Raw genomic sequence first — 27,607 nt, 5'->3', positions numbered from 1 at the left:
ATGGTGCTGATAACACCAAGGTCAAGGGTATGATCCCCAAACTGGCCAGCTGCCAAAAAAAAAATATATATATATATATTAACAGATGTGGAAAGGGAAGTTCTAGTTTCCAGTGGAGCACTGGACTTAAGTCAAGAGACAAACTGAGCTTTGCCGAAGACTGATGCTTAGGCTGAATTCTGGACAATGAGTAGAAATTAGCCAGGGAAAGGAAGGATGAAAATGCTTTCCAAACCCATGAAAGGGGTATGGGTAGGTCCTAAGGCAGGAAGACTGATGCTTAGGCTGAATTCTGGACAATGAGTAGAAATTAGCCAGGGAAAGGAAGGATAAAAATGCTTTCCAAACCCATGAAAGGGGTATGGGTAGGTCCTAAGGCAGAGGAGAGTTTAGCATGTTTGAGGAACTGGAAGAGATCTTTTGTGGCCACTGGGAAAAGATTAAGAAACTGGATCAGGATGTGGCCAGAGAGGTAGGCTAGATTATATAGGTTGGCCAGATTAAGAATTTTAGATCTTATTTTAAAAGCAAAGAGGAATCATTAAATTGCTTTAAATCAGAGGAGAGGCATAGCTTCAGAGAAGAAAAATCATTACTAGGTTTCCATTTTTAAAAGATTATTTTAGGTGTAGGACTTTCAGAATGGCAGGGTAAGGATCTCAGTAGTCCCTCTCCCCAGCAAAACAATAATTTAACTGGTGAAAATTATTTTAAGAAAACAGCAATTAAAAGTCTCTGGAAATTGTCCTAAGGATATACAGCAAGTAGAGAAACACTCATTCAAGAAAATCTACTAAATCTTAGTGAGCCACTACCCACTCCTTTACCTGTTCCCACTGCCGTGTTATAGAAACTCAACCCCAGGTGCTCTACTCCAGGCAGAAATAGCTGTCAAGAAGCTGCTGAGTAAATGAGATATCCCTCTCCTTCCATCTCTCAGGGGTTATGGGTTCAACCCAGGAGGGGCAGGCTGCTAGCGTTTCTTGTCCACTACCGCCAACCTGGTTTTGCAGAAGCTCTGTTCTAGGCAGGCACAGCCAAGAGGACCAGGGCTGTCCTTCTCTACCACAGGATGGAAACTCTACCCCAGGCATGGCAAGCTGCAAATACTGGCAGTCCAATCACCCCTTTCCCCCTCTCCATGTGCTCCTAGGGCCGGGAGCGGTCATGCCAGGAAAACAGGGATTGCCACCCTCCCACCCCACCCCACCCCCACTTGTAGAGCAGGGGTATCACATCCATAAAAGTGGGTCTCCACCCCAATTCTGGTGCAGTAGCACAGGTGTTCTGCTCAGAGGGTGAGGTAGGTCATGAGATAAAGAGCTCTGCAGTTCTGCCTGAAGGGACCAGCTATTTGGAACAGAGTGGAGAACTCCATGCCTGAGAATGTAGCTGAAAACCACGAGGATCAGGTGGAGAATAATTAGCAGGAGGCTGGTAGCAACATTATACAAGCCAATTGCAAAGGATACAGAAGCTTAGTAGAACCAGGGGAAAATAGCCAAGAAGAAGCCTGCTAGGATCACGGTCAGCTCCAGGGGTCAAGAAGGTTGTGTGCATGTGTGAGGCTGCCCCCCATGCAGGGGCAGTCAGAGCGGATGTGGGGGTGGACTTGAAAGCATTCCCCAAGCCTCACATAGACCCACCAACACAAGCTGAAGCTTCACTAGAACAAGGAGCTTAAACAGAACATCTGACCAAACACAAATTGAACAATAAGGTATCTGCCCCAGAGGCAACTCCTTAGAAGCCAAGCTTAAAAATAAAATCACACTCATCTCCTACAGTCTGGAAGACTGTGTGCATACAAAAGACTGCACGCTCTCAGAAGCAATCAGAGAGGAAATTTCCAAGTTACCAGTCCCTGGCTGAATCTTGTCCCAAGTGAGAAAAATGTAAACTTCCTGAACTGTGATAGCAGACTTAAAGCCACACACACACACAACAGTAAAAGGTAAAAATCTAACTGGTGACTTCCTGTTTCCAGTCTGGCATGTAAGTAGATTGGAAGTCACTGCTCCTTCCTAACAAGTAAAAAGCTGAGCAAACTGAAAAATCAACAACTCTTCCTAGATCCGTGAGAGAAATGAACAGTGCAAACTTCTGCCTCTAAAATTGGAGAGGCCAACAGGGGGGTGCACAGAAACACAACTTACCACAGCAGAAATCCACAAGCTGAAACTTCCTCAGAAACAGTGCCAGGACAGGGAAATCTGAACCATAATTGAGAAATTGCTGGAGATCCAGTGTGGACGAGTCTGAGAGATAAAAACTTCAGGGAGACCCAGTCATGGGACCTGCATGCTTTTGTGAATTTTACCGTCTGGAGCCCTAACAGGTCCTCACAGTAAATATCAGAGAAAAGTCTCCTTGTGCTTCCGGCCAGCAGAAAGAGGGGGAAAGAAACCATTTTTAAATACACTAGTGCATTCCATTCTTCTTAACAAGGTCTGCCCTCAGGAGAAACTCCTTAACTAGAGCCTAATCAGCTGGAGTTGTATCAAAGCCTAAATAAATGATCTAGGGGAAGGGAAATACCCAACCCCAGCTGGTTCCAGCCTTCCACATGAAGGAAGAAAAATACCTAACTCCAGCCTCTTCTAGCCTTCCATGTGGGAGAAGGGAAATACCCAGCTCCAACCTGCTGTAATTATCCCGTCCAATCTAAGCTTGGGGTTCTGAGAAGCACATGTGAAGTCCAGAGGCACAGGCTCACTAAAAGACTGATAACTAATCACAGGCCTAAAGAATGCTTCCCCAGTCCCAACACCTTACCACCACATTACTGAAGGCCTACTTCTGGCAGATCCTTTTACCCAGTCCATCATCTCCAAGTATCAAAAAAATTGATATACTAAAAGGCAAAGACATACTAAAAGGCAAAGAACTCAGCTTGAAGAAACAGCAAGCATCATGGCAGGAATATTGGAATAATCAGGCTGGGAATTTAAAACAACTGTGATTACTATGCTAAGGGTTCTAATGGATAAAGTCGACAGCATGAAATAACAGATGGCCAATGTAAGTAGAGAGCTGGAAATTCTAAGAAAGAACAAAAACAAATGCTGGAAATCAAAACCACTGTAACAGATATAAAGACTGCTTTTGATGAGTGTATTAGTAGACTGGACACAGCTGAGGAAAGAGTCCCTGAGCTTAAAGATATCTCAATAGATGGGCCGGCCCGGTGGCGCACTACTATAGTGCACCGCTTGGGAAGCACGGTGGCGCTCCCACTGAGGGTTCGGATCCCGCATGCAGACCGGCTACTCACTGGCTGAGTGAGGGGCGGGAGCAACACCGAGGGTTACGATCCCGTGGCCGGTCCCGGTCCGGTCCGGGCGCAACACTGAGGGTTGCGATCCGTTGCCGGTCACAAAAAAAGACAAAAAAAGGAAAAAAAAAAAAAAAAAAAAGATATCTCAATAGAAACCTCCAGAACCAAAAAACAAATAAGAAAAAAGACTGAAAAAAAAAGTAGAAGAAATATCTAATAACTGTGGGCCAATTACAAAAGGTGCAGCACATACAAAATGGGAATACAAGAAGGTGAAGAGAGAAAGGTACAGAAGAATACTTAAGGGCCAGCCCGGTGGCGCACTGCTACAGTGCGCCGCTTGGGAGTGTGCCGGCGCTCCCGCCGAGGGTTCGGATCCCACATACAGACCAGCCGCAACACCGAGGGTTGCGATCCCGGCCGGTCCCGGTCCGGTACGGGCCCGACACTGAGGGTTGCGATCTGTTGCCGGTCACAAAAAAAGACAAAAAGGGGAAAAAAAAAAAGAAGAATACTTAAAATATTTAAAATAATTCTTTTAAGCAAAAGAATAATTTTAAATATTTGAAATAACAATGACTGAGTATTTCCCCAAATTAATGTCAGACATCAAACCACAGATCCAGGAAACTCAGAGAACATTAAGCATGATAAATGCTCAAAAAACTACACCTAGGAATATAACATTCAAACTACAGAAAACCTGGCTAGACAGTTAGCTCAGTTGAGTAGAGCATGGTGTTATAACACCAAGGTCAAGCGTTTGGATCCCCATACTGGCCAGCCACAAAACAAACACAAAAAAACAAACCACAGACAGAAAATCAAAGATAAAGAAAAAAATCCTGAAAGAAGCCAGAGAAAAAGAACACCTTGCTTATAGAGAGGCAAGGATGAGAATTACATCCAACTTCTCCTCAGAAACCATGCAAGCAAAAAGAGAGCAGAGTGAAATATTTAAAGTACAGTAATTCCCCATTATCTACGGAGGATATGCTAGAAGACCCTCAGGAGATGCCTGAATCCATGGATAGTACTGAACTCTATACAATATATACTATTTTTTTCCTATATATACATACCTATTATAAGGTTTAAATTTATAAATTAGGCACAGTAAGAGATTAACAATAATAACTAATAATAAAATAGAACAATTACAACAATATGCTGTAATAAAAGTTATGTGAATGTCCCCTCTCTCTCACTCTCTCGCTCTCAAAATATCTTACTTTATGTAATATTTTCTGACAATGGTTGACCATGGGTAACTGAAACCATAGAAGCAAAACTGTGGATAAGGAGGAACTACTGTACTGAAAGAAAAAAACCACCAACCTAAAATTCTGTACCCTAAAAATTTATCCTTCAAAAATGAAGGAAAAATAAAGACTCCCAGACAAACAAAAATTGAGGAAATTTGTAACCAGTAGACCTCTCTTTCTCCACACGCGGGTGCGCGCGCGCGCACACACACACACATACACACACACACACACATGCTTATGTATAAGCGAAATGAATGACAGCAGTCATACAAGTGATGTGAGGAAAAAATTAGGGTTATTTTGTTATAATAAGATAATTGCACTACAAATTAAGTGGTATAGTGTTATTTGAAGATGGACTTGGGTTAGTAGTAAATATAAAGTGCAAACTATAGGGTGACCACAAAAAAAAAGGCTAAAAAAAATGATAATAATAAGTATTATGACTGATATGCTAAGAAAGGAGAGAAATAGAATCATGTAAAATGCTCAAATAAAACAACAAAGAGCAAAAAAGTATGGAAGACAAAAATAGGAACACAGAACAAGGACAACAATATAAAACAGTAAAAAACATGGTAGATATTAATCCAACTATGTCAATAATCACTTTAAATATCAATGGCCTAAACGTATCAATTAAAAGACAAAGATTGTCAGAATGGTTCAAAAAGAGAAGACCCAACTCTATGTTGTCTGTAAGAAACCCACTATAAATGTAAAGATGCAGGCTGGCAGGATAGCTCAGCTGGTTAGAATGTGGCATTATAACATCAAAGTCAGGAGTTCAGATCCTGGTACCAACCAGCCACCAAAATAAAAAATAAATAAGTACAAAGACACATATACATTAAAAGTAAATGGTTAGATAAAGATATACCATACGAACACTAATCAAAAGAAAGCAGGAATAACTATATTAATTTCAGACAGAGCAGACTTCAGAGCAAGGAAAGTTATCAGGGATAAAGCAGGGCATTACATAAGGATAAAGGGGTAAATTCTCCCAAGAAAACATGATAATTAATATAACCTAACAACAGAGCATCAAACTTAATAAGGCAGCAACTATAGAACTACAAGGAGATATTGGTAAATATCAGAAATGAAAGGTGGGACTTCACCATAAATATTAAAAAGATAATAAAGAAATACTGTAGACAACTCTATGCCCACAAATTTGATAACCTAAATGAAATGGACCGATTCCTTGGAAGAAACAATCTGCTAAAACTCACACAAGAGGAAATGAACAATCTGAATAGGTTTATATGTATTAAATAAACTGAGTTAATAATTAATAACCTTCCAAAGCAGAAAGCACCAGACCGAGATGGGTTTACTGGTTAATTCTACCAAATGCCTAAGGAATAAACTACCAAATGTTCTATAATCTCTTTTTGGAGGATAGAAGCAAGGGGAATACTTCCTAATTCATCTATGAGGCTAACATGACCCTAATACCAAAACCAGACAAAGACATTACAAGAAAAGAAAACTCACAGACCAATACCACTCATATACATACATACAAAAATCCTTATTCAGGGCTGAGCCCATGGCGCACTCGGGAGAGTGCGGCGCTGGGAGCGCAGCAGCGCTCCCACTGCGGGTTCAGATCCTATATAGGGATGACCAGTGCACTCACAGCGCTCACTGGCTGAGTGCGGTGTGGCCGGTCTCAAAAAAAAGGACAAAAAAAAAAAAAATCCTTATCCAAATATTAGCAAGTTGAATCCAACAATGTATTAAAAAGAATTATACATTAAAACTAAGTGAGATTTATCCCATGTATGCAAGGCTGGTTTAACATTAAAAAATCAGTTAATATAATCCATCATATCATCAGATTAAAGAAGAAAAAGTCACATGATCATATCAAGAGATTCAGAAAAAGCATTTGACAAAGCCAACATCCGTTCATAATAAAAATTCTCAATAAACTAGGGATAAAGGGAAACTTCCTCAACTTGATAAAGAATATCTACAAAAAAAGTCAACTAACATCACACTTAATGGTAAGTAATTTTGATATTTTCTAAGATTAGGAACGTGACAGGAATGTTCTCTCTTACCACTGATTTTCAATATTCTATTAGTAGTCTTAGCCAATGCAACAAAAAAAGAAAAGGAAATAAAACGTTTATAGACCGGGAAGGAAGAAATAAAATTCTCTTTGTTCATAGATGACATAATTATCTATGTAGAAAATCCAAAAGGATTGACCAGAACACTGAGACTAAGTAATTATAGCAATCTTACAGGATACAAGGTTAGTATACAAAAGTCAATCACTTTCCTATATAGCAGCAATGAACAAGTGGAATTTGAAATTAAAAACACATACCATTCATCTTAGCACCAAAAAAAAAAAAAAAAGAAAGAAAGAAAGAAAGAAAGAAAGAAAAAGAAATACTTAGGCATAAATCTAACAAAATATGTATAAAATCTATATAAGAAAAGCTACAAAAGTCTGATGAAAGAAATCAAAGAAGAGCCACATAAATGTAGAGATATTCCATGTTAATAGACAGGAAGACTCAATGTTGTCGACATGTCAGTTCATCCCAAATTGATCTACAAATTCAATGCAATTCCAGTCAAAGTCACAGAGTTATTTGGCAGATATCAACAAACTGCTTCTAAAATTTATATGAAGTGGCAAAAGACCCACATCAGCCAACACAAGTATTGAAGGACAAGAACAAAGTTGGAGGACTGACACCGCCCAACTTTAAGACTTAATATAAAGCTACAGTAATCAAGACAGTGTGGTATTGGCAAAAGAATGGTAAAATCAGTGAATGGAATACAATAGAGAGCCCAGAAATAGACCCACATAAATATGGTCAACTGATCTTTGACAAAGTAGCAAAAGGAATACAATGAAGAAAAGCTAGACTATTTTTTTTTCTTTTTGACACTTTTTATTGAAACATAATTGATTGTATATATTTATGGGGTACAGATTTAAATATCAATACATGTATACAGTATGTGTGATCAAATCAGGATAATTAGTATACTCATGTTTACAAAACATAACCAATTTTTGTTGGCACTGGGACAACTAGACATGCACATGCAAAAGAATAAGTCTAGATACAGATCATACACGCTTCACGAAAATCAACTCAAAATAGATCACAGACCTAAAATGCAAAGTACAAAACTATAAAATTCCTAGGAAATAACACAGGAGAAAATCTAGATGATGTTGGGTTTAGCAATGACTTTGTAGATACAACACCACGGGCATGATTCATGAAAGAAAGAATTGATGATGTGGATTTCATTAAAATTAAAATGTTCTGCTCTGGAAAAAACCAAAAAACAAGAAAAAAAGAAAATAAAAAACACTCTCAGGAGAATGAAAAGACAAGCCACAGACTGGGAGAAAATATTTGCTAAGATATCTGATAAAGGCCTGTTATCCAAAATATGCATACATACACACACACCGAAAAAAAAAAAAAAAAAAAAACCTCTTAAAACTTAACATGAGAAAACAAACAACCCGAATAAAAAAATGGGCCAAAGAAAAAAAAAAAAAAAAAAAAAAAAAAACCTCTTAAAACTTAACATGAGAAAACAAACAACCCGAATAAAAAAATGGGCCAAAGACCTTCACAGACATCTCACCAAAGAAGATATATAAATGACAAATAAGCATATGAAAACATGCTTCACCTCATATGTCATCAGGGAAATGCAAGTTAAAACAACGATGAGATACCACTACATACCTATTGTATATAGTGTGAATGGCTGACTATTGTGTGCATTGCCAAAATCCAGAACTGACAACACCATATTCTGGTGAGGACGTGAAGCAACAGGAACTTTTGCTTGTTACTGGTGGAAATGCAAAATGGTACAGCCTTTTTGGAAGACAGTATGGCAGTTTCTTACAAAACAAAGCATATTCTTACCATATGATCCAAGTAATAGTGCTCTTTGGTATTTACCCAAAGGAGTTGAAAACTTATGTCCACGCAAACGTCTGCACACGAAGGCTGGCTGGTTAGCTTAGCTGGTTAGAGCATGGTGTTACAACACCAAGGTCAAGGGTTTGGATCCCCATACAGGCCAGCAGCCAAAAATAAAAACAAAACAAGGTCAGAGGTTCAGATCCCCATACCAACCAACCACTAAAAAAAAAAAAAAAATTTTTTTTGCACATGAATATTTTTAGCAGCTTTATTCACAATTGCCAAAACTTGGAAGCAACCAAGATATCCTTCAGTAGGTGAATGGATAAATAAATGGTGGTATATCCAGACAATTAAATATTACTCAGCACTAAAAAGAAATGAGCTATCCAGACATAAAAAGACATGGAGAGGGCCGGCCCGGTGGCGCACTGCTACAGTGCGCCGCTTGGGAGCGCGGCAGCGCTCCCACCGAGGGTTCAGATCCCACATACGGACTGGCCACTCACTGGCTGAGCGAGGTGCGGGGGCAACACCGAGGGTTGCGATCCCGTTGCCAGTCCCAGTCCGGTACGGGCGCGACACTGAGGGTTGCAATCCGTTGCCGGTCACGAAAAAAGACATAAAAGGGAAAAAAAAAAAAAAAGACATGGAGAAAATGTACATGTATATTACTAACTGAGAGAAGCCAGTCTGAAAAGGCTACATACTGCAGGATTCCATATATGTGACATTCTGGAAAAGGCAAAATTACAGAGACACTAAATAGATCAGTGCTTGCCAGAGTTTAGGGTGGAGGGAAGGAAAAATAGGCAGAGCAGAGAGGATTTTTAGAGTAGTGAAACTACTCTCCATGATACTATCATGGTGGATAAGGGTCATTATAAATTAGTCCAAACCCACAGAATGTACAAGACCAAGAGTGAACCTTAATGTAAACTATGGACTTTGAGTGATAATGATGTGTTGATGTAGGTTCATCAATTGTAACACATTTATTACTCTGGTGGGGAATGTTGACAATGAGAGAGGCTATGTGGACAGCAGGGGGCTATGGGAAATTTCTATACCTTTTGCTCAATAATATTACTGTGGGGCTGGCCCGGTGGCACACTCGGTAGAGTGCGGCACTTGGGAGTGCGGCAGCGCTCCCGCTGAGGGTTCGGATCCCATATAGAGAACGGTCCGCTCACTGGTTGAGCGCGGTGCGGGCGCGACACCAAGGGTTGCGATCCCATTACCGGTCACGAAAAAAGACAAAAAGGGGAAAAAATAATAATAATAATAATATTACTGTGAACTTAAAATTTCTCTAAAACATAAAGTCTATTAAAAAAATTTAACTGGCCAAGGGAGCTTAAGCACAACCTTTGATCAATAAATGGCTTATACTGACCAAAGAGTAACCCTTAGATAGCCAGTCCTGAAAGATATAAACAGTGGGGAAAAAAGTGAGCAGGTACATTAGAGGCAGCGTACTACAGGGGAAAAAGATTTTGCATAATTGGTTCAGCCAAGTCACTAAAGAAATAAACAAGCAAAGAAAATAAATCACATCAACACCTGGGAAGTGAACAGTAAGTTTCCAAGTTGCTATAATATGCAACTAAAATATCCAATTTTCAACAACAAAAAATGATATGTGAAAAGAAACAGGAAAGTGTGACCCATACACAGGTGGAAAAACATTCAGTAGAAACTGACTCTTAGTTGGCCCAGATATTGGATTTAGCAATAATGTCCAAGCAGTTATAATATGTATGTTTAAAGAATTAAAGGAAATGATATTCAAAGAATTAAATATACTGATGATAAGTCAAATAGGAAATCCGAATAAATAGAAACTATAATAAAGAACCAAATAGAAATTCTAGAGTTGACAAAGTATAACTGAAGTAAACTTTCATCACATGGGCTCCAAAGCAGATCTGAGATGGTAGAAGAGTTTGGTGGACTTGAAAGATTAACAGAAATTATCCAATCCAAAGAACAGAGAAAAAAAAGGTTGGAGACAAGTGAACAGAACGTCAGAGATCTGTGGGTCAGTGTCAATTGTTCCAAATCATATATGCAGTGGAAGTCTCAGGTGAAAAGAAAGGGGCAGAAAAAACAAATTTGAAGAAATAATGGCTGAGAACTTCCGGTAAAAATCTAACATTACACAAGAGTATAAAGTAAAAGCTCTTTTTCTCTTTGGTCATCCAAGTCCCATGTCATAGGAGTCACAACTTATAGTCACAAAACCTTCCCTCTGAAGGTCTTCTCTGCACATAAGTATTTTTTTAATACCACAAATAGGATTATTCTCTGCATGCTATTCTGCATCTTGTTTTTACTTTAACAATATATGTTTAAAACTTTCAGTATATATGGATCTAATTTTTTTTTCCAAAGCTGTAGAGCAATGTCATTATGTATTTACCATTGTTTGCTTTACTTGTTCTTCTTTATTTGATGTACATTTAAGGTTATTTCTAATTTGTCACTACTGTAAATGAGGCTGGAATGAAAGTCTTTATGTGCATATATTGGTGCATTTGTGCAAGTATGTCTGTAGGTTAGAATCTTAAATGTGAAATTGCTTGATCGAAAGTACAAGGGCTGGCTGGTTAACTCAGTTGGTTAGAGTGCAGTGTTATAATACAGGTTAAGGGTTCAGATCCTCATACCGGCCGGCCACCAAAAAAATTTTTGTAAGTAATGTGCATTATTTACTTTCATAGGTATTAATAAATTTACCTTTCAAAATGGATATAATCAATTTATACTCCTACCAACAGTGTATGAAGGCACTCAATGATATGTGTTAAATCAAAGAATAATGTATTAGAGAGCTGCACTTGCCCATGATATTTTACTCAGTAAAATTATCCTTTCATGACACCTTAAATATAGGAAAATGGTTCTTTCTCTCAAGATAATGTTTCGTATTAGCCAGTTTATTATTTGCTGTAAATTTTATGCGTAAGTAGGGATAATTATATATTTGACCAAATTTTAGTGTCTTGGCTGATGAACGTCCTTTGACAACATCTTGTTTCATCAGCTGTGTTTCAGTCCCCCCTTTTAAGTCTGAAACAAAGTCAGCTTTTACATCAGTACTGCCCATCATTTCAAAATACCTGTTGCATCTTTGAATTCAGTGAGCCCCATCTAGGAGGATAATTCCAGGCTAACTACCCACACACTGTGTATTACTACCATTGCAAAGCATCTAGTCCCGTGAGAACATCCCTACGACCAGTACAAAAAGAAACTTTTGTTTTCCAGTGCTTTCCCTATAGAACAAGAAAGGGTATAGCACCCAAATCTCAATCTCAGAGGTGTATGATAACAAATTCATATCCATTGTAGGCTACAGATCAAAACAGATTAGAGTTATATAGAGCACAAGCTTCCAAGAACTAAAGATTCACCTGATGACAAAAGTAGTAAGTTATATAAATAAATGTTTTGCTTGCTTTTCCCATTCATTGATTACATTGTTTTTTATAATACTTATTGCCAGGAAACATTATTTTAGGACTGAATTCTTTTGGGGCTTGTGCGTTTGTATGTAGATAAGGGATTACAATAATTTACCTTGTTCACTTCCTCTAGGTTTCCACCGCTGTGTTATCTATTACTGCCAAGGCTAAAAAGAAGGAAAAAGAAAAAGAAAAAAAGGAGGAGGAGAAAATGGAAGTGGTAGGTATAGCTTGGTTGTCATGTAGGTTTATGTATCTATCTCTGTCATGATCTAGATGCTTTTTTGATGGAACATTATTATACATTGTTCTTGGCTTACTTCAAATAATTATTCTGTTCCCAGCATATAAAATCATATAATTTTACTTGAAAAAGCCTCTAGAAATTATATCCATTTGTGGGGAGAATAGAAGGATACAAATCAGGCTCTTTCATACATAGGGATTATCATTTGTTTAAATAGACCCTCTTTTTCTGATCTCTGCTGGTAGAAAAACCTCCTCATCCCTTAAAACCAAATCAAATACTATTTTCACCCCCAAGCAAAGTTACTTTCTCTTTCTTCTGAATCTGGTATTACTTTTGTTGTACTTCCATTATGTCTACCACTACTTTTTATATCTAATAGTTGCTCAGTAAATTTATCAAGCATTACTCAGTGATGTGGAACAGAAGTGAACCATTTTTGAGGGTTTTTTGTTGTTGTTGTTGTTCGTATAACTTCGTATAATGTATGCTATACGAAGTTATTACGGATCCGTTGCCGGACACGGAAAAAGACAAAAAAAAAAAAAAAAGACAAAGAGAAAATCCTGAAAGCAGCAAGAGAAAAATGGTTGATCACGTACATGGCAGAACTAATAAGATTAACAATTGGGCTTGCAGATTAGCTCAGCTGGTTAGAGCATGGTGTTATAACACCAAGGCCAAAGGTTCAGATCCCTGTATCGACCAGCCACTGGGGAAAAAAATGCAGAAAACAAATGACTTCATATCAGAAACAGTGGAGGCCAGAAGGCAATGGGATGACATATTCAGATTGCTAAAAACTTTAAAACAATAAACTCTCCATCAAAGATCTTATAATCAGAAAAGTTATTTTTCAAAAATGAAGATGAGGTAAGACATTACTAGCAGACATTATAAGAAATACTAATGGTAAAGTAAAATTGAAGAAGACTGCTCAACGTTTTTGTTTGTGGCTTCAGTTGTTTTTTTAAAGATGGGCCAGCCCAGATCAGAGCATCATAATACAAAATGTGGAGTGAGAAGCTCTAAGAGTCAGTACCTCCACCAAAGCAACCTGTGAGCTCCAAACGGCTATTGGAATAAACTACTTTGGAACTCTGGAACCTGATTGTATATTTATAAGAGCAAGGGGAGATGAAGGGAAACTGATCTTTTGTAAGTGAGCAGTGTGCACAAACCAGCAATTATCCCCCATTCCTCAGCACCATAATGGCTGTGGGGATAGCAGCTTTATTCCTGGAGCAGCTGGCTGGAACCAGGGAAGACAGTGGGGATCTTGTTCTTCAAACATTTGGAGTTGTGTTTTATGGTTGGTCTGGAAGTGCCCTGAGGGACCAGTGCAAACACTGCCTTAGTTTTGTACCTTTCATTAGCAACAGGTTCACCAAGCAGCATCTATAAAAAGATTTAAAAGTACAAGACCTTTTCTTTTTCCTTTTGAAGGCAGACCTTTAAGGAAATCTTTGTCAAGTCATTGGATGACCACAGAAATAATGGAATAGAAATTTCAGTGACCATACACAACAAGGAATACATACATAGAAAAAGTACATAGGAAAAGTCACAAATAAATAGCTCCAGTCTTCAACAAGCTAATGTCAGCAATCCCTGAGAAATGGGAGAATCAGATTTCCAGACTTAGCACATTATAGTACTCAAAATGTCCAGTTCTCAACAAAAAATTACAAAACATACAAAAAAGGAATGTATGACCCAACACAAGAAAAAAAGATTTTGACACAAACTGTTCCTGAGAAAACACAAATATTAGAATTACTGGTCAAAGATATTAAATCAACTGTGCTAAATATGTTCAACAAACTAAAGAAAACCATGGACAAAAAATTAAAGGAAATGAAGAAAATGATGTATGAACAAAAGAAGAACATCAATATAGACATTAGAAAAAGGAATCAGATAACAGCAAGATGCTATTTTTTTAAAAGTTCAGATGTGAAAATACCTCAATAGAATTTCTAAAAATACAAAATACAGTCTCTGAAATTAAAAAACACAAAATACGGTGGACTGCCTACAGATTTTTTTTTTTTTTTTGGCAGCTGGCCAGTGTGGGGATCCAAACCCTTGACGTTGGTGTTTTCAACGTGTTCTAACCAACTGAGCTAAGTGGCCAGCCCCTAAAGGTCATGTTTGATAACACCAAAGAAAGAATTACTAAACTAGAAGACAGATCTAAATATTGTACAAGGAATATCATTAAAAAAAACAGTGAAAATATTAGTGGGAGCATAAAGACATAGAGAACACAATGAAAGAGCTAATATGTTTAATATGTATTCCAGAGCTGGCCGGTTAGTTTAGCTGATTAAAGCATGGTATTGGTAACATCAATGTATAGGGTTCGGATCCTTAGAAGACAGATCTAAATATTGTACAAGGAATATCATTAAAAAAAACAGTGAAAATATTAGTGGGAGCATAAAGACATAGAGAACACAATGAAAGAGCTAATATGTTTAATATGTATTCCAGAGCTGGCCGGTTAGTTTAGCTGATTAAAGCATGGTATTGGTAACATCAATGTATAGGGTTCAGATCCTTGTACTGGCCAGCCACACACACACACACACACACACACACACACACACACACACACACACAAATAATAATAATAATAAAGTCCAGAAGAAAGAATATAGAGAATGTAAAGGAGGCGATATCCAATGAAATAATGGTTAAGAATTATCCAGAATTAATGAACATAAATCCTTATATTAAACAGCCTTAATAAGTGAAAACGTAAAAGTAAATTTACAGTTAGACACACTAATAAAATGGAAACATACCAAAGAAAGAGAAAAATGTAAAAGGCAACCAGTAAAAAAAGATAAATCTTTAATATGGATGAAACTCCCCTATTGTGGAAACAAATGTCTGAGACGACTTTTATCCATAAGGAGGCCAAGTCAATGCCAGGTTTCAAGGGTTCTAAGGACAGGATGACAGTCTTGCTTGGGAGCAATGTTGCAGGCTACAAATTGAAACCCTTTGTGATCTGGTACAGTGAGAACCCTAGGGCCCTCAAGTACATCAGGAAGCACACACTGCCAGTGAACTACAGCAGCAATAAGAAGTCAAGGATGACCCAGCTCCTTTTCCAAGATGCCTCCCAAATTGCTATGCCAGACAAATGGAGAAATACTGCTTGGAGAATAACACATGCTTCAAGATTTTGCTTATGACTGATAATGCTCCCATTCATCCTCTTTTTATTGGTGATCTTCATCCCAATATCAAAGTGGTGTTTCTCTCTCCAAACACCACCTCTTTGATCCAACCAATGAATTAAGGAATTATAACAGCTTTTAGGCCCTACTACCTGAGGAGGACCTTTACCGAGGCTATTGCTGCAACTGAGGAAGACCCTGGGGAGACACTGATGCAATTCTGGAAGGATTACAACATCTATGACTGCATCAAGAACCTTGCTTGGGCTTGGGGTGATGTCACCAAGGAGTGTATGAATGGCATGTGTAAGAAGACACTCAAGAGGTTCATCCATAACTTCAAAGGATTTGCCAAGGATGAGGAGGTTGCAGAAATCAACAAGGCTGTGATTGAGGTGGCAAACAACTTCAACCTGGGTGTGGATGAGGAAGACATTGAGGAGCTCCTAGAGGTGGTTCCCGAGAAATTGACTAGTGAGGAGTTGTTGGAACTGGAACAGAAACACATTGCTAAAGAAGAGACAAGAGAAAAGGAAACTTCAGAAGAAGAAAAAGAAGAAGCCCCAAGAAAATTCACAGTGAAGGGCAACTTCCAATCACCCAGAGCAACTTCCAGTCCTGCAAGTTCCATTCAGGTTAAGTGCCCTATACAGGTGTGCCGTTTTTTTATCTTTTATACTGTATTTTTTACTGTACCTTTTCTATGTTTAGATACACCAATAGTTACCATTGTGTTACAACTGCCTACAGTATTCAGTACAGTAACATGTTACAGAGGTTTGTAGCCTAGGAGCAATAGGTTATGCCATATAACCTGGTGTGTAGTAGGCTATTCCTCCTAGATTTGTGTAGTATGCTCTACGATGTTTGCACAACAATAAAATCACCTAACAATGCATTTCTCAGAACTTCTTTAAGTGATGCATGTCTGTAAGTGTGTGTGTGTGTGTGTGTGTGTACATATTCACATGGTTTGGAATTGCAATCTATTTTCTCTCAGCACATTGAAGATGTGTCACCTAGTTGACATCCTTGGTGTTAAGAAGTCAGACAGCAACCAATGCTCCTTTACAGGTGATGTCTTTTGTTTCTGGATGCTTTAAAAATCTCTTCTTCTTTGGTGTTCTTTAGTTACTTGATGGTGTGTCTAGATATCAATTTTGTTTTTATTTATCCTGCTTGGGATTGATTGGAGTTCTTGCATTTAAAGATGTGTGTTTTTTAAAGTTCTGGAAAATTATCTGTCATTATGAGTTTGAATATTGCCTCTTTCCTATCTTCTCTATTATCCCTTTTTTAAAGAGCTTTATCGATATATAATTTATATACCACAAAGGTCACCTGTTTAAATGTTCAATGGTTTTTATTATATTTTGAGTTATGCAACCATTACCAAGATATAATTTTAGAATACTTTCATCACCCCGAAGAGAATTCTTATACTTGTTAACAGTTACTCCCCATCTCTACCCCATCTGCTCCCACCTAGCCCTAGGAAACCACTAATCTATTTTCTTGTTCTATGCATTTGCCTGTTCTAGATATTTCATAAATTGGCCTATTACAGAAATTTTGTATAAATAGCATCCTGCAGTGTGTGATCTTTTATGACTCCCTTCTTCCACTTACCATAATGTTTTTGAGATTCATTCGTGTTTTAGTATGAATCCATATTTCATCCCTTTTTATTGAAAAATAGTATTCTATTGTATGAATATACTATATTTTGTCTATTCATCATTTGGATCATTCCCACTTTTTAGCTACTGTGAATATGCTCCTATGAACATTTGTGCATAAGTTTTTGCATAAATTATGTTTTCATTTCTCTTGTGTAAATACCTAGGGGAGGAATTTTGGGGGCAACTCTGTATTTAACATTTTGGGGAGCTGCCAAACTATATTTCAAAGTGAACGCACCATTTTACATTCCCACCAGCAATATATTATAGTTCCAATTTTTCCATCCTCATTATCTCTTTTTGGAAATATGACTAAACATATGTTAGATCTTCTCACTATATCCATCATATCTCATAACCTCTTTCATATTTCCCATCTCTTACATTCCACATAAATTCATTCAATCTGTCATCCAGTTCACTAATATGGCCATAAAGAACCTATTTCTGCCTTGTTTTTTTCTGTTGGTTGTCATGGACGATAACTTGCTTCTTAGCATGTTTTGTGATTTTGTTTTACAGTGAGTTACTCATTTTTGTTGGAACTTATCTGTGGGAATTCTTGGAGGCCTGAACTGGGTTTGTATTCTTTCACAGAGGATTTACATTTATATCCCTTAGTCAACTAGGGACCTAACAACACCACTTTGAATAACATCATCAGCTTGCATTTTTTTCTTCAGAAAACACTGTAACCCATGTGATGGTCAGTTTGTGGTTACAAATTTTCAGGTGATTCTTTTCCCCAACATCCAACACTAAGGTCAAGATGTGCATGCAAGTTTGTCTTGCTATCTCCTTTTCTGCAGTGAGTTTGTTTTTCTCATTAACCTTACCCTGAGTTTGGTGTCCCAGCTTTATGTGAGGGTCTCACATTTGATTTCTTACTTTTGGTGGCCTTCAGCTTAGCTTTCTATTCTCTATGCACCACACAGCTATTAAAGTAGGAGCTCCAGATTTTCGGTGCTTGGCAGGAAACCTCAGGATTTTCTGGGGGTTGGTTGCCTTCCGGGGGTCCCACTTTTACATAATTTAGGGCTCTATGGATTCTTTATGTTTTTTCTAGCTCAGAGACACTATTAAAATGATACATTTTTTAAAAAATATATTTTTAAAATGGCATTTTTATTGTTCAGTTAGGAAAGTATGGTAAATTATTGCACTTTGGCCCCCAGTAAATCATACCTCCCTGTACCAGTGCTCCTTTGCAATGTGACTTTGCTGCTCCAGCTCCTGCCATCAAGAGGTGAGGTCAACTTCTCTACACCTTGAATTTGGTCTGCCCTGGGACTTGCCCTGTCCAGTAGAATGTGGCATAAGAGACTTTATATGGCTTAAGAGTCCTTTTTTTACCTTTGCTTACACTTTCCTAAAAAACTTTTGCATCATGTGAAGAAGTCCTAGATGAAAGACTACATGAGGAGAGAGGCCAAGCCACCCCAGCCATCTCGGCTGAGACCTCAGGCATGGCAGTGAGGACATCTGAGAATGGCCTTTCTTCCCTGAACCCACTAACTGAATGCAGCCACATGAGTGAGCTCAGAGGAGATAAGCAGAAGGTCCTCCCAGCCCATCCACAGAACTGTGAGAAATAAGAAATCATTGTTTTAAGCCACTAAGTTTAAAAGTGCGTGTTGCGGGGGTTATTACACAACAATAGAAACTAACACAAAAGTTCATTCGGGATATCTAAGCCACTATATTGCTGGAAAAGTTGTCCCCAGTACGGAGTGTCAGACCTAAGAGGGGTGTAGATGGCATCCATGTGGTGGGGGGTGGAGGGAAGGAGGGGGAGGCAGCAAGTGGTGAAGATAAATTGGTTATGATAAGAGAATTGACAAATTAATATATTAAAAATAATGGGAGCCAGTTCACTCACTGCTAGAGAAAGGAGTTAGAGACAACTAGAATGAATCCAAGAGTGTTTGGCTGGAATTGCAGGTACCAGTATAGGTTCATGGTTGTCAGTATATAGACAGATAGAGAACTATGGTTGTAAGTATACGTGCGTATGCATACATACATTACCCAACTGTGAGAACTGAGATAAGTAGCATTCCAAGAGCAATGAGTATGTATATCTTGCACCCAGATTTTGACTTCTTTTTTTTAAAAAAAAGATTACTGGTAAGGGGATCTTAACCCTTGACTTGGTGTTGTCAGCATCATGCTCTCCCAAGTGAGCCAACCGGCCATCCCTATATAGGGATCCAAACCCATGGCCTTGGTGTTATCAGTACCACACTCTCCCAAGTGAGCCACGGGCTGGCCCCAGATTTAGACTTCTAAAAACCTTTCTCTACTAAAAGGAATCATGTCTCTTTGAAGAAATGGCTGATTTGAGGGCTGGCCAAGGAAAGTATCAGACGTGTTTGGAACATGTTTGGTGCCAGAAAGTTGCAAAGTACTCAAAAAGTGATGGAGACATTTCAAAAGGACATAAAGCCAGTCGAAAGAGTTCTGACTGGCTAAATAGGGCATGATTTGATCATCAAAATAAACAATGATAGTAATGGATTTTAACCCATTGAATAAAATAGGAGTCCAAGAATCTATACAGATATTAAAAATGAATAAAGTGAAAGTTTGATAAGGCACAGTATAGTTACATGGTACCAAAGTGCCTTCCCACAAATTACTTATTAGTTACACACATGAAAATAGAGTAACTTTACAGTGGAGAAGCCTGGCAGACACCACTTTAATCAAGTAATCAAACTTAACATCACCAGTAATGTGACAAGTTGAAATCATGCAGGACATGATAGGACATAATGAGAAGAATACTGCCTCACTACTATGACATGCCTGGAAAAGGCTGATAACTTGAATGTTGTCATGGGGAAACAGAGAAAGCTGTATTCATTAGCTATTATTGTATAAAAAATTACCTCAAAACCTTACAGATTAAAACAATATTTACTCCCTTTCACAGTTTTCTGTGGGTCAGGAATTTGGGAGCAGCTTGGATAGGGGGCCCTGACTTGTGCTCTCTCTCGAGATCCCACTTCTGAGGTGGCTTGCTCTCATGACTGGCACGCTGGTGCTGGCCGCTGAGGGGAGGCTTCTCCAGAGGGCTCTTTGAGTGTCTTCATGATGCAGTGGCTGGCTTCCTCAGAGCTCTGCCTTGTTCTCTTGGATTTTGCTTAAAACTACTTAAAATGCAGATATTTAGGGGTTTTATTCTGCAATTCTTTTTTTTTTTTTCCTTTTTGTCTTTTTTCGTGACCGGCAACGGATCGCAACCCTCAGTGTCGCACCCGTACCAGACCGGGACCAGCAATGGGATCGCAACCCTCGGTGTTGCTCCTGCACCTCGCTCAGCCAGTGAGCGGCCGGTCTGTATGTGGGATCCGAACCCTCGGCGGGAGCGCCACTGCGCTCCCAAGCGGCGCACTGTAGCAGTGCGCCACCGGGCCGGCCCCTATTCTGCAATTCTTTAACTCAGATAATTTCTTAGCTGACCTTAGTGCTTTAAACTTGAGAAACACAGGAAAGGCCAAAGAAAAAAGTTTAAAACACCTTGTATTAGTTCATTTCTGTTGCTTATAACAGAATACCTGTAAATTACCTGAAACTAGGTAATTTACAAAGGAATGAAATTTATTTCTTACAGTTTCAGAGGCTAGGAAGTCCAAAGTCCAGGAAAAAGATCTGGTGAGGGCCTTCTTCTGGGTGGTGAGCCTCTATAGCAATACAGGGTATCACATAGCAAGTGAAATAGGCTGAGCAAGAGAGCTAACCTTCTCACTTGCCCTCCTTATAAAGCTATCAGAACCATACCCATTTCTCCATTCACAAGGACACAGTCCTCACAAACTAATCACCTCTTCAAGACCCCACTTTTCAAATACTATAATTGGGTTTCTCACTTTCTTAGCACTGTTAACAATGGGGGTCAAACTTCAGTGAGTTTTGGGGGGACATTCAATCCACAGCACACCTATTATCTAATTACCTGTTAATATTTTTGCCTATGGCTTTCTGGTCCTTTCTTTGTGCATACATATATATCCACACATACTTAAAAAAATTATAAACATGATATTATACTATTCATATTTTTATTTTAAATGCCCCACAAACATTTCTCAGACCAACAATATTCTTCTACAACATAAAAAGAGATTACTTGCCTGATTTTATACATTGCTGAAGCAATGAGGCTGAAATTCAACCAAGTTTTGCCTGGCTACAAATTCAGTATTCTTTCTCTCTGCCAAAGCAGGAAAAAACACCACAGATATTTTTCTTCACCCATTAAAATGTATCAATAATAGTAATGATGCTTGCCAGCTGTGCAGCTCTTTACAGTTCCCAGTCCCCCCCACCCCACCCCACACTCACACGTGGAAGATCCCAGGATCTTCCAAAGTAGTGTATATTTTTTAATGTACCACCTTCATTCATGGGGTATTTACATAGCTAATAGCTGTGACAGTCTCCATTTCACAATTTTTTTTTAAGGAAGTTTATTTAATGCAGTGCTGCATAGTTTACCACTGGCCTCTTTTGATGTGATATTGGAATATGTCAGTGTATCATTCAATCAACCAATATTTGAATATCCACTGTGCACAAAATTCTGTATCTAAAAACTATTGGGAGTGCAAAAATGTGAATGCTAACTGAGTGCAAAAGTGTGAATGCTAACTACTTGCCAGGAAGCACTCGAAATTCAACTAGAGAGAGAAGATGAATATACATACATCAATACACAGTAGCATCGGGCAGTCTGCTTGGTGGTGGTAGTCAGAGGAAGCAGGGGCATGATGGGCTTTATCATCAGAAAGACTTCATCAAGAATTAGGGACTTGAGGTCAGCCTCCAATGCTGGATGGGATGTGCATGAAGCAAGTATTTTTGGCAAGAGAAATAATATGAATAAAGATGTAGGAATAGAAATGTTTTAGACTTGTGTGGTAGAGGGTGAAGAGATGAGTGCGGCTAGCAGGTGACAAAGGGAAGAATGGATAAGAAGTTAGACCAGAGACTGGGTGTAGAGAGCCTGGAATGCATATCCAGAACAAACTTCATTAAACGGGAAGCAACCGAGTCAGATGCAAGCCAGGCCCTATATGGGAAATGAGGATGTGAGTATTTTTGTAGACAACTCCCCTGAACCAATTGGCAGGGAAGAAAGGGGGAAGATGGGATAGTGGCCCTAAAGGGTCAGTTGAAGTTATTAACAACATTGCAGAAGTTGTGCACACTTGAAGGCTGAAGAGACAGTGGTAGTGGAGAGGGAAAGATGGAAGATAGAATGATTAGTGAGGCAAGTTCTCCTCTGAGGTGAAGAGGCTTAGAACCTAGAACACATATGCTGATGGAGAAGTTGGGGAGGGGTTTGCTGTGAGAAGGTGAAAAATCACATATTCTGAGCCAGGAGGGATAGAGACTGGCCTAAGTGTAGAGATGGAATAGTTTAAAGCAGAGAGCAGGATAAAAGATGTGTTGTCTTGGGCTAGGTCTAGGCCCAGGGGGTTCAGGGCAGCAGGTGATAGTTGTCTGGTTTAGAGAGTGATGGTGGTTTTTAAAAGTGAGATTGATAGCTCAGAAGACAGTTGAAGTAGAGGCAAGAAGTCCTGATGAGAGAGCTCAGACCTGCAGAGGCATTCCTTGCCCAGAGCCTCATTATTAGGGACCATTTCCTACATATGAGTGGGCTCTTTGTGAGGTAGATAAGTTCCTCCCATTCACAGAGGGGACAGCTACACTCCAGCCCATCATTTTGTCTTCCTCCAGGACCTTGGAATTTTCAGGGGCGAGGATTACCTAGATTCTCTGGCAGTTCTATCCAGGAGAATTTTTCTGCTGTGATAGAAATGTCCTGTATCTGCACTTTTCAACATGGTGGCTACTAGCCACATGTGACTTTTGAGCACTTGAGACGTGGCTACTGTGATTGAGGAAGTGAATTTTAAAGTTTTATTTAATTTTAATTGATTTAAATTTAAGTAGCCAAGTGACTAATGGCCACATTCAATAGAACAGCTATTGAATGGTTCCTTTCTTCTTAGCAAGAAGGATATAAGGCCTTCCACAGGACTGGAGGACTACATAGGGTCAGATACAAAATTCTGTTATTGAGGCGCTAGTTTTCCCAACAACTATTCTGACTGAGCCTGCCATGAGTAGGATTGAAGTTTCAGAAACTCTACGTTCTCATCTCTTTTCATAATGAGCAAGCTCACAAAAATCAATTATTTTGGAGAATAATTTTTCTTCATAACTAGATTCCGAGTATTCTCTTACCTTATGGAAAGTTCTGTCCTTAAATTCATACACCGGGGAAGCAGAATTAGCTCTCCCAAGGAAGAAATGTGGAAACACAGGAGACTTTTACAGAGGTCAGAGCAACTCCTGTTCCTCCTTTGTGGTCACAGGGAGGAAGCTGAGAGTCCTAGAAATAGTCCTGGCTAAGAATCAGAGGGACCTGGATTCAACTTTTGGTCCTGGAACAAGTTATCCAACCATTCTGGCTTTCCATTTGATATCTGTAGAATGGAAAGAATAATACAGTCATGTGTCACTTAACAACAAGGACACATTCTGAGAAATGTGTCATTAGGTGATTTCATCATTGGGGGAACATCACAGAGTGCACTTACACAAACCTAGATGTTATAGCCTACTACACACCTAGGCCATATGGTATAGCCATTATAATTTTATGGGACCATCATCGTATACATGGTCCATTGTTGACCAAAACATTGTCATGCCACACATGCCTGTAATTAATAACTTATTCGTATTTATTCCACTCTGATGTGCCAGGTAATATGTTAGGTACTAGGAATAAAATGATGGGCAAAGCAGATAGGATTCTTGTTCTGAAAGGTTTTATGTTCTAGTGTGCAAAGGTAGGCATTAATCAAATAGTCACAGAAATATATACTATATCTTTATGATAGAATTCTATGTTATACAAAATTATACACTGTGATACTTTCAGGGAAGGCAAGTAGAGGTGAGGGGATTTTTAAAACATGCCTGCAGATTTTTTGACACACTCTCTCTAAAAGGCAGAAGCTCATTCCCCTCCCACTGGATGAGGACCAATCTTGGTGACTCACTTCCACCAAATAGAATATGGCAAGGTGATGTTATGTGGCTTCTGAGGCTAGTTCATAAAAAAGGATACAGCTTCATCCTGCTCGCTCATGCTCTCTCTCTCTTTCTCAATGCTTGGCTTTGAAATCAAGTCAACGTGTTGTGAGGAAGCCCAGGAAATATGAAGAGGCCCACGGAGAGAGGAGCTGAGGCCTCTCACCATCAGCCAACGCCAACGTGCCAGCCACATGACTGAGCAGTCTTGAAGTAGAAACTCTAATCCCAGTCAAACCTTCAGATAACTGCATTCCTGGCTGACATCTGACCGCAATCTCATGACAGACCACAAGCCAGAGCCACCTATTCAAGCCGTTCCCAAACACCTGACCCACAGAAACTGTGAGAGATAATAAGTGATTATTACTGTTTTAAGATATTAAGTTTTGGAGAGATTTGTTACCCAGCCTTAGATAACCAATACACTAGGAAACCAGGAGATAAAGTCTGAGGGATCGGGAAAGACTTGCTTGATGAAATAACATTGGAGTTAATAACAAGAGGAGAGGAATTCATTAGATAAAGAGGAAGGGAAAGTGTTCCAAGGAGCTCTACTAATACAAACTATTGCCCCGTGGGCAAATAATAAATTTGAGGAATTAGAAGTTATCTAGTATGGGAGGAACACACAGTTGGGAGTGAGACATTCGAGATGCCTGGAAAACGTGGTGAGGTTGTGTGGGGGTGGGGCAGTTCATTCAGGGCCTCAGAAGGACTTTTTTCTAAATATGGTAGAACACTCTTAAAGGGTTCATCAGTTAGGGATGTATCAAGCCTGACATCTAGGTTTCTGGTACTTTTCCCAAAGATGGGAAACACTTGAGGAGAACCATATTTATAGTGGAAGGTCATGGTTTTGGACAGGTTGTTTGAGATACTTTTGAGACACCCATATGGTATTGTCAAAGAAGAGATTAGATATACACAACTGGAGTTCCAAAGAGAGATATGGATTACATGTGCATGTTTGAAAGACAACAGCAAACAAATAGTACCTGAAACCATGGAGTAAATTAGCTTGGCTGGAAACAGTCTAAACAGTGAGAATAGAAGAAAGCCATTACGAAATTTAATGGCTAGCTAGAGGAGAATGGGTCAGCAAAGAAAAATGAGATAGAGCAGGCAGAGAAATAGGAAGAAAATGAGATCGTCTCAGAGAGGTGGTGGTCAATAATGTCACACTGTCCAAGTAAGATGGGGTAGATGAAAGGTCCATTAAACTAGATACCCTAAATCATAAAGGCTAGAAGGACAATTGTTTTGAAGGAATAAGTGATGGGCGCAGAAGCCCAATTGGAGAGGGTTAAGGAGTGAGAGGTAAAGACCTGGAGGCAATAAGGTCAGGCAATTCCTGTCAGAAGTTCCGCTATGAAAGGGAGAAGAGAGGAGAGTAGGTGGGGATGAGGTTGGGACAACAGAAGGTTGTTTTCTGTTGTTTTTAAAACAGGAGAGAGACTTGTGTATGTTTAAATGCATATGGAAAGGATCCAGTATACAGTGAAGTTGAAGATTTGGAAGAAAGAGGGAATACTGTATGCAGAAAGGATTGTAAGAATGTGAGAGTAGATGGAATTCAGAACCAGGTGAAGCCCCTGGCACGTGGGAGGGATTTGAATATCCAGTATACAGTGAAGTTGAAGATTTGGAAGAAAGAGGGAATACTGTATGCAGAAAGGATTATAAGAATGTGAGAGTAGATGGAATTCAGAACCAGGTGAAGCCCCTGGCACGTGGGAGGGATTTGAATACTGGTAGCTCTCCTTAACATGTATTTTTAACTTTTTAAGAAAAGTAGTGATATATAACAGATATGTAGAAAATAATGCTTAAAACAAACACATAGCTTAATTAATCATTACAGGGGACATCAATGTGACCAGACAATAGTAGAACATTGCCTGCACTCCAGAGGCACCCCCCTGCCATGTTTCCTTTCCTTATCACACCACCCTACTCCTCGTGATAAGCTGTACTCCAAATTTATTGATAATTACTTTCTGCCCTTCTACCTAGTTTTCTTCTTTCTAATTTTAACACCTATATGAGAGCATATATCTCTAAATAATGCTGTTAAATTTTGCTTGTTTTTGAACTTTATGTAAAAACAATTATAGTATGTGAATTCTCTTATTTCACACTTCTGTTACTCAATATTACATTTTTAGGATTTATCCAGGTTGCGCTGATAGTTGTTGTTCATTCATTTTTGTCCCTGTGTAGTATTCCATTGTATTATTATATCACAGTTTATTTATCCTTTCTATCATTAGTGGACATTTGGGCTGTTTCTTCTTTGGGATTATGACAAAAAGGTCCAATGAATATTCTTGTATGTGTGCCCTGGTGTACTCGTGTCTGAGTTTCTTTTGGGTATAGTCTTACGAGTAGAAATTTTGGGTCGCAGAGTATACATATCTTCAACTTCACTAGCTAATACCAAACTATTCCAAAGTGGTTGTGTCAATTTACACTCCTATAAGAAAAGGTGTTCAACCTAATTAGAAATAAGGCAAATTGCATCACTATTATGTGTACATCTTTACTTTCCTTCCAAAGCCGTATCTTCCTGAGCCACCTGCTTCCTTAGGAAAGTTCTAAACCACTGGCTCTCCTTTCCAGCGTCAGGCTGACTCAAAGTTTTTGTCTCAGCATGATTTGTTACCATTAAGTGGATCGCTGTTTCTTTTATGTGTTACAAGTTAGCTTCTTCGTTGGGAAGACTTGGGGGGAACAAACCCTCTTGTCTCATCAGTGATATACATGATTGTTATATCTCAGTGTAGGTCACCCTGCACATGGTGGATCTTTTGCATTCAGTGTAGTGCTGCATTTGGGCAGCTGAGTGGAAGGCTAAGAGCATGAAATCTGGAGCTGGACTGCCTGGGGTTGAATCCTTGCTCTGGACTTACTGGTTATATGACCCCAATCAAGTTGTTTCACCGCTCTGGTCTTCAGCTTGCTCATCTATAAAATGAGAATAATAAGAGTATCTACCTTATAGGTGGTGGGGATCAAAATGGGACAATATATGGGAAGTACTTAGAACAGTGCCTGGCATTCTATTGCTTTGATTTATATTCATTTCACCTTTGGTGGCAGTAGAGGTCAGGAACATAGGTTACAAACATGAATTGGAAGGTCCCGGCTCTACTTTCTCCTGGTTATGGGACCATGGGCAAGTCATACAAAGTAGTCTCTTCCCTTATCTTGGGGGATACATTCCAAAACCCCCAATAGATGTCTGAAAGTTGGATATTACTAAACACTATATGTATATAGAGAGCATAGTGTGAGCATAGTGTGTATATATATATACACACATTGTATTTCTTATACATACCTATGATAAAGTTTAATTTATAAATTAGGCAGAGATTAATGCAATAACTAATAGTAAAATAGAACAATTATAGCAATATACTGTAATAAA

Source organism: Galeopterus variegatus, unplaced genomic scaffold (assembly GCF_000696425.1).
Source record: "Galeopterus variegatus unplaced genomic scaffold, G_variegatus-3.0.2 Scaffold1011, whole genome shotgun sequence".
Classification (NCBI taxonomy): domain Eukaryota; kingdom Metazoa; phylum Chordata; class Mammalia; order Dermoptera; family Cynocephalidae; genus Galeopterus; species Galeopterus variegatus.
The sequence above is the reverse complement of the archived record's forward strand: the minus strand, read 5'-3'. Positions refer to the sequence as shown.